Here is a 9,036-nt window from a genome sequence, read left to right as displayed (position 1 = left end):
GGCTGCAGGAAGCAAAACACACATGGGTTTCTAGGGTGAGAAATGCTGGGGAGAGCAATGTGCTGCTCCCCATCGGGTTCAGCGGGGGGCTGCCAGTCCTTGCCTGACTGCCTGCATCAAGGTGTGGAGGGGGGTCTGCAGCAATCCTTACTTCTCTTAGCAGGCACAAAGCATGCATTTGAAACTCATCTTGACAGGAGCACCACCTCTTGAACCGTCCCCAAAGGGAAGCTCTGAACATCGTAGGACTTGGCTCTGTACTAACGGTGCCGGTTGTCTCGTATCAGTTCCATGCCCACCCAGAAGTGCAGGTCAAAGAAGCCAGCCCAGACCCTCAGCCTGGACTGTGTTGGCAAAGCAGAGCCCGGTTCGAGTGGAGGCGTTTCACAGATCGAAATCACCACCAAAAAATATTAATTTACAGATTCATTTCCAGGGAAGCGGGGAGGCGGCGCCGGGGGCCGGGCCCGGCCGGGGGAGCCACCTGCGGCGGCACCGCCCGACCCCGGCTCGGAGCCGGGCAGCGCCTCCGGGGGGCTGAGCCCGGGCGGTGGGCGAGGGAGGGGATCTGGGAAGGGAGGGGAGAGCCGGGCCGCGGGGATGGCCCCGGGAGGACCCCGAGGCTGCCGCGGCCCCCGGGAGTAGCCTCGCTGCGGCTGCGGCTCTGCCCCGCTGCCGGGCGCTGTCCCGGTGGAGCCCCCCCGGGAGGCGGCTCCGTGCGTGCGAGCGGGCGAAGCAGCCGTCCCTGCGGCGAGGCGCTTGGCTGGGAGCTAAAGCAGAAGGAAACGCAGCGCAGCCGCCGCCGACCTGCTCGGCTTTAGCACGGCCCGGCCCGGCCGCGAGAAGCCGCTGGGGGCCGGTGACCGGCGGCGGCTCCGAGATGCCCGAGCTCCTGCCCTGACAGCCCCCTGCAGCGCCATCAGCGAGGTGGGTTTGGGGTTTTTGTTGTTTCTTTTCCGAAATCTGCCGAGCCACGCGTTGGGAAGGGCTGGCAGGCTGCTACCTGGCCTGACGCGGGCAGCCGGGGGGCTGCGGAGCGCCCCCAGCCCCCAGCGGCCCCGCAGCGCTCCCGTCCCGCGGGAGCCGCCGCAGGCGCTGGCAGGGGAGGACCGCGACCGCTGGGTTTCCGTGGTAATTAACACACGTAATGCCCTAGGAAGTCCTTGCTGAAGAAGCTCAGTATTTTGTAGGCAAACCCAGCTAACGTGATAGTTGCGCTTGGTGGAGTGTTTGGGCTGAGGGATTTGGTTTGGTGGTGAGAAAGCAGAAGATCAGGTCAGCGACTCGGCGGCTCGCTGAGGGTTGCTGCGGACAGGTAACAGCGCTGTGCGCCAGGCTGAGACACTGAGTGCTTGCCCAGAGCTTTGGGAGTTTCTGATCCGGGACGGGGTGTAGGTGTGGAGTGCGGCACTAGCTGCAGGTTTATCTGCACGGTGCCCTGGGGAGAGGGGAATGTGCATCGCCACTTCAGCGAGCTTGCATATGCAGTACTTGAAGAAATCTTGTGACCACTTTCATTCTGCTGTCTGCAAAGTGAACAGACTTCCCAGTTTACGAATAGTCTTAAATGCATTTTAATATAGAAAAATACTCAAGATGTGAGACTTGCAGAGGTTCTTGCAAGAGTATTGATTGGCATTTTTTGGTAGATGAACAGTCTGAATTGCAGAAGACACAGCCCAGCAGCTGGGAAGCCGCATATGTTAGCTGCAGGCAGAGAGCAGCAGTCCTAAAACTCAAATCCACAAGTGGCAGGAGACTTGGCTCCCCTGTTCGCAGTAAGTCATGAAGGTTTCCTGTCCAGCCTTGCTCCTATCTGCCTGCTGAGACTGAAGGTGAGACATTTATTAGTTGCAATAAATTCTTTTTACTTATGGCAATAGTGAATAAGTGAATAATAGTGAAAAATAAACAGTGAATCAGTTGGGAACAGGAAGCTTATTGCACAAAGGAACTGGGAAGCCTGTGAGTGGTATGCTGAGAGCCTACAGCCACCGATTCTCAAATCAATGCCTGCTGTGCTCACAGGGTAAATCCAGAAACACTGAATCTGCGGGGTGCTGGCACCTGCCCAAAACAGTTCTTGCTCCCCAGGGGTGGTAACTCTGTGCTGGGTTCTCATGCCTTTGTGCAAGGCTGGGATCAAAAGTGCTGACACACGGCTGGGTTGGGAGGGGGCTTGGTCGGGGCTGGCAAGTTAACCATGAGCTGGTGTATCATTAGGCATGGGAGAGAAGAAAAAAGTGTGGTGTCAATGACTGTGCTGCCTTTATTGAGAATCACAGAAATCAGGAAATGCAACCAAAATCTATAGACCTCTTGCAGGGAGAGATGATGTGAAGCATGAATGGAGATCACAGAGGAGAAAAGCAGGAAGAAAAAAAAAAAAAAAAAGGCTGCTGGGATGTCTGAGTCATCCAGTTTCCCACTGACATACATAACTTAATGTTTTCACAACCACCTCCGTGGAGCAACAAACTTATAGCATAACGTAATTCCAGGGCCCCTGCAGTCACAGTGCTTCCTCATGGTCAGCTGCGAAGGGCTAGCTACAAGTCAGGCATCCCCCTACCAGGCTTTGGGGTTAATGCAGCTGCTTCACGTGCCAGGCTGGGGGAGTGGGCAGAGGAAGGGGGCTCCACCTTTATCACATCCTCCTAGATGGAGACCCTTGGACCAAACACCTAAATCGCCGTACCTAACACCAGCATTTAACCACCCAGCTGTGTGCTTGCAAAGACACTGATTTTTTGGTGGGATTTTGCAGTGCTCGGGCTGAGGTGGGTGAAATGTGCACATAGACCATTGCAGCAGCACTGGGAGGATGTGTCCTGCCCATCCTCTGCTGTGCTGCTCCAGAGTGCCATGGCTTTGTGTGCTGCACAGCTGCTTGGTGCTTCTGCTTGGAGCAGAGTAGAAACCCAAATAATTACTTGGAAAGACAGAATTTCCTACGTGCATATTAGTCTGTAATGGAAGCCTCAAAACTCTTGACCTAGCAAATGTATTTGTAAAGTAAAGAAAAAAGAACACCCTTCTGCCAGCAAACAGGAGCTGTGTTGATTCACGTGCTGCGGGTTGTGCTGATAAATGCAGGGCTGACATGAAAGGCAGCTGAGGGTGCAATCTTAATCCAGCCGGCTCTGCAATCACTGCGTGAGCAGCTGGTGTTTGCTCTGTGCCATGTGAATCTCAGTGTAAGGTAGATCCAGCAGTAGCTGTGTTCATGTCTCTGATTCTGTTGGACATAGCGAAGAGTGCCTGAGGAGCACATCTGGGTTTGCATTCCTTCTTGGATTGTTCCTGGTGTACATGCCATTGGGTAAGTGACTTGCCTGCAGGCATCAAAGAACTTGGAGAACAGAAGGGACTGGCCAGGGAGGTGCACGGTGGTATCGGAACTGGGAGAAGTGGTTTTCTAGCCTGGGAACCCGGTCGTGGATTGGGCAAATCATTCAGGAATGGTACTGAACTCCAGCCATGGTTCAGTTTGGTTGGGAAAGAAGGTGGAGGATATGCTATATATTTCAAAGCCACTCTGACCACGTGTGTGAACACATTCTGTCCAGGCTTATTTCATGGTGGTGCTTTAACTCTCTGTTAGAGGAAGGTATTTCAGCATGTTGATGAAAAGCCTGTCTGTACTGCTATTAATATTTGCGGAGTTGTGGCATTTCAAAGGCCCAGGACCACAACAGGACAGAGGTTTATCCAGCTCAGAACTAGGAGGGAAATGCTCCTTTCTTTTCTGTTGCTGTCATCTTTTTCTTTCCCAAGCAATCTTTTGTGTTGTCATTTCTGAGGAGCTCTGGAGCTGTATAGGGAGCATGCAGAAAGTGTACCTCCCACTGCAGGACATAAGCACAGGTTTCAGACCAATTCAGTCAAGCAGGTTAGATTGTGGGAATCAGGAGGGTTGATCACTGGAAGTGGTGGAAATGTTTCATTTACTAAGTGATTGTAGTCACATACTTCATTTAAAGTTACATTTACCAAAAACTGTGAAAACCTTGGCCCTAAATTAAACCAATTTCTTCCGTGCTTTGATTCCTTTATCATACCACAGTCCCTTAGGCGTTTTGTGTGTGTGTGTGTTGTTTGTTTGCTTTGTTCTGTTCTGTTTTTCTCCTTTCTAATTGGGAACTACGTGGGACATTTCCTTTAATCTGGCAAGAGACAGCGATGTGAACTTTGAGAGAGGTGTCTGTCTCTGATGCTTGAATGAAAGAGTTAATGCTGCAATTCCCGTGCTAACAGTATCAGTCCTGATCTCCTCTGTTGGGCTTTGAAGCATTTATGCAATTTTTTACTGGAGTAAAGCAGATGCCTGGACAGAAAAAATGAGCAAGGCTTTCTACAACAGAGTAATTTCCTGAACTACTCCAGCCTTTCATTAAATGGCACATCCAGCAAGGTCTAAAGCCTGTTAATCATTGCTGCAAAAGCATTACTGTATCTGGAATGTATTTTTGAACTCTGGCGTGGAAACCCAGCTCTATACATGCATTGTTGGACCGCAGCTGAAACTCAGGTAGTTTGAGCTTTGTGTTGGAGCAGGCATTTTCCTTCTGTGTAATTTGACTGCAATTAGCAAGGTCAGAAGATTCACCTGGATGTCACTGTTACGCTCTTGAGAAACGTGGCTCCCTGTTCCTTGCCAGAGAAGCTTTGCCATGGAGCTGGATTTGGAACTGCACAATCGTTGCATGCAAAAATCAGCTTAATTCTGGTCTCCAGGACTATGAATTTCTGAAGAGAGTTTTCCAATGATATTGCTGAAGAGCTGAAATTAGTCCAGTAATAACAGGGCCATTTCTAGAGCAACACTTACAAAGCAGGGTTGACTTTCTGCTGCAAAACTGGAGGCAGACCGTGCTCAAGGAAGCACAAGATGTTTTTCTGTGGTTTATTTGTCCAGATCCATTACCTTTCCCACCGACATGCAGTTTGCTGGGGCTTCCTTGAACACCACTGTCCTAGCAGCAGAGACAAGCTCCCGGGCAGTGTGATCTGAGGGATGTGCGACGTGTTGCTGTCGATGACTGCCAGCCTGGTAACAGAGGGTTCATCTCAGATTAATTTTCTTCTTACCCAATCTTACTTTCCATCTGAGTGCACATGTTGATGGTTTCTAAAATTTCTGTCACCTTGAGACTCATTCACCCTCTCCCATGAGTCATTCCTACCTTGGTATTCACAGTGGTGCCTGAAGGCATTTTTCTTCTTTCTTTATCAGTTTTTCAGGGTAATATTTAACTGATAAATACATATCCTTTCTTCCTGCCCCCCAACCTGTACTCCACAGCCGATGCATGGTGTGTGGGATGTTATCAGTGTGCAGTGGGTAGAGCCATGTTACTGTCAGCAAAGGGTCTGAGCTGTTACATTTGGGGAGCTCAGGTGTGCTTTGGGCTCCCGTGAGGCTTTGCACTTGCTGAAACACTTGCATTCACACACATGGCAAGGAGAGGTGTGTGTGGCCCGGCATTTTAAGGCAGAAGATTAGAATTGGGAAACACGCAGTTTGCAGTCAGGTTTAGGTACTGCTGCTGGACAAGTCAATGACAAAGTCTATTTGGTTCAAATTTCCAGGTATGCCTTTCAAAACAAGTGCGCTCCTTCCTGGGGACCTGCTTTCAGCTCCTCACTTCTTGTCTGCCAGGTGAGCTGAGGCTGTTAGTGCTTCTTGAGATCAAAGCCACACAAGTAGACTTTTTTTTTTTTTTTTTTTTTTTTTCCCTTTGAGCTGTTACTGCACAGTAGACTTGCCTGTAGTTTGAGTAACTTTGTCTTGACAAAGAAATTAAATGCTTTTAATACATGTTTTAACAGCTAAATCTGGAGAGCTCATGCCAGAGCCCAAGACAAATGCTTATATAAAGGTGCGGGTCTGACATCGGGACATGTGCTGATACAGATGCTCAGTACAGAGCCGCGTTGTTTGCCTGAGGCCACGTTTATGCCTCAGCTCCTGGTAGCCAGCTTGAACTTGTTTTTTTTCCCCCTTTCCTCCCTCTCAGAGCCTTGCAAGGTAAGTTCAGGCACATTCAGGTCTCACTGAAGCACATTGTGTTTTTATTGCTTTTTGAAATTACAGTTTGCCTCAAAACCCAGGCAATGTTCCCAGTTCTCATGGCCTACGCTGCTGTAACATGAGCTTGGTAGCACATGACTGACCTGGCAGTAACATCTGTTTGGATTGCAGATGTATGGTTTGTCAGCTTATGGGGAGCTGAAGTTGAGTTTGTGGCTCTTATATTTAAGCCTATTTCCTTTCTGCGCTGTGCCATGAATGTTCAATTGATCCCCATGCCCCGCCGTCAGAGCATAATTGGGGACAATAAAACGCTCCAGCTCCAGCCACTAAGCGCTCACCGTGATTAAACAAGGCAAACCTTGTTGTAAGAACTGACGCTGCCAGGCCAGGCTGCCTGCAGAGGCAGGAGCAGAACTGAAAAAAGCATCTACTTCCACCAGCAACTGCTCACAATCCAGGTCCTTGCTCTTGAACCTAGTTACTTTTAGAAAGAGCAGAAAACTCTGAACTTCATTAGAAGGATTAACTTCTCTCTTGGATGAGAGTGAGCTCGCTGCTTCCCACAGATATTAGGTTGACGGCTTTGGAAGGAGTGTGAGCTGAGCTGAGCCTCAGACAGATGTGCCTTAGCACAAAGCTCCAAGCTCTGTAGCAGTGGGATGGGGGACGTGGATGGTAGCTGACTCCTTACCTGCTTCTTTTGCAGGATAAAGTACAATTATGGTTCTGTGATTTGCTCTTTTTGCAAGAGAGAATGAATCTTAGACTCAATCAGCTCTTGGGACGTAAACCATTTATGTAGTAGAACTCCTTTTACCGTTATTTATTAGGATTTGACTGCCTCTTGGGATTTTTAGATGACATCTTGGCATTTCTTTATTGTAATTAATGCTTTATACCTCTGTTTGGCCTCTCCTCACCCAACTCTAGCATCCTGGTATTATTCAGATAAATAGGGACTTTGGGCACTTCAGGCTGTTCTCACACAGCACTGCTTCAGACCCACTCATCTGAACCTGCAAGAGGACTGGAGTGAACAGCTCAGCTTCCAGGCTGGCAGAGAACCTGCCCTTTCCCAGCAGCTGTCAGGGCCAGCATGTTAAGAAAACCAGAAAATAAGCAACCCCATGCTGGGCTTTGTTGTCTCATTCTTTACTGTTTTATGTGCTTTTAAAAGTAAGTACCTGACCCTGCCCTGCTAACACTTCTGAGAAGAGAATCAGGTCCCAGAGCAGCAGCGGTGGCAGACAACAGTCTTCCTTAGACCTGGGTGAGTAAGGAGGGAAAAATCATCTGTTTTTCAGCTGGTAAGATGTTATCTGTGCAGCAGTGCCAGTGAAAGGGTAAAATACTTCTGTAATTAAGATCCTGGGCTGAAACTACATCTTGATTCAAAACTACTACTGGAGAAATAATAGATGATTTTGTATTTCATTTAAAGCCTGCCACAACCTGATGCAAAGACCACCTTTTTCTGAGTGGCAAAGTGCTGAATTTGTGTGTCTTCCTAACCAGCACCTGCCTTCCCTGGCAGGAAGTTAGCTCTTCAGGTCCAGTTCTTATGGAAAAATTCAAACAAGCCCCTCTGTTCCCTGTCACCCTCTCCTCTAACTGCCAGGTGGCAGGAACCGCTCGGCAGCTGAGCTCTGATCCTGCCCTCGCTGTGAATGAGCGTGGCCATTGAGCCTGAAATTCAACGGGATAGGGGGAGGCAGGAAGGCCTCATAAATGGGGACATTGCTACCACTTGCCAAAACAACCTATACGCTGTATCTGTAAAGGTGTTTTAAGTGGAAAAATGCCAAAGCTTAACTCTGTGGAAATATTTCCAATTCCCTCATACGTGGATGCAAAAATAACCAGCAGTGTGTGCCCCCACCCGCCTGTAGAGCTGTGTGTGAATTGCTGGTTCTCCAAAACTAGGGCAGGTGTGTGTGCACAGGAGAAGTACAGACTGTGTCATAAAGAAAGAATGTCCTGCGATTGCCGTGGCAAAGTCCATTTCTTCTCCTCTGTTGTTTAACTCCTATGAAGCACTCTTAATTTTCCAAATGTTTTTCTATACAGAGTAGGATTCGGTCTGCAATACCCTGAAACTGGTATTTTCCCATGGATCTCGCTGGACTTTGCTGGATCCTTGACCCTTGTAAGGCAGGCTTGGGCAGGCGTAAATAGTCCTGCTGATTAATGGGTGAGGAATGGCGCTGGAGGTAAAGCAGAACTGAAGACTGACACCTCCCATCCTGACCAAGACACAGACCTCAGACCTTTCCAGTTGCTACAGAATACACAATGTGGGGGAAAAAAAAGATTTTTTGCATTTTTCATTTTGCATCTTAAGACTGTTGCAACCTGTGCGACAAATTCCTCCTTTTTGTAAGCGGGCAGTTTCACTGACAACGATAACTCTATGGCTGTAGGTGACTCATACACAAATAGCTCGCCATTACCAAGGTGGCTTGAACCAGATGGAAGTTATGAAGTGTGACTGCTGGAGGGCTTAGTACCTAAATGTTCAGCCACCTTTATTTGGGATTTTTATTTTGGTAGTCAGAGAAGATAAAAATGCTGCTTTGAATTTGGAGCTTGTGTTCTCCTAGTCAGGAGCAGCAAAGTGGCAGTTGGACATGGCTTTTTCTGTACTGTGCCCATAGCCAAAATATTTGCTTAGCTTTCCCCAGCTTACAACGCAATGGTGAGTCTTGTCAACCTGTGCTTGTGTGCGGTACAACCTTGGTACAACCAGTGCGATTTCACATGGATCGGCCAGGGAACAGCTGCGGAGAGCGCTGGTACCAGCACTCGGTGACTTCTCACAGGTTCCACCAAGGCACGTGTAAATCATTTCACTGTGCTATCCAATAAGGCTGAGCAAACTCTTAACACAAAATATTTCTTTTAGCATGGAAAGATCTGCGACGACAGTAGATGATCGTGTTGCTGTATTAACTTGGCACTGGCTAAACAAAGGAATCATTCAGTCAGAGGAGAATGACCCA

This window comes from Netta rufina (genome assembly GCF_964035555.1).
Source record: "Netta rufina genome assembly, chromosome: 23".
Taxonomy (NCBI): domain Eukaryota; kingdom Metazoa; phylum Chordata; class Aves; order Anseriformes; family Anatidae; genus Netta; species Netta rufina.
This window is presented reverse-complemented; position numbering follows the sequence as displayed.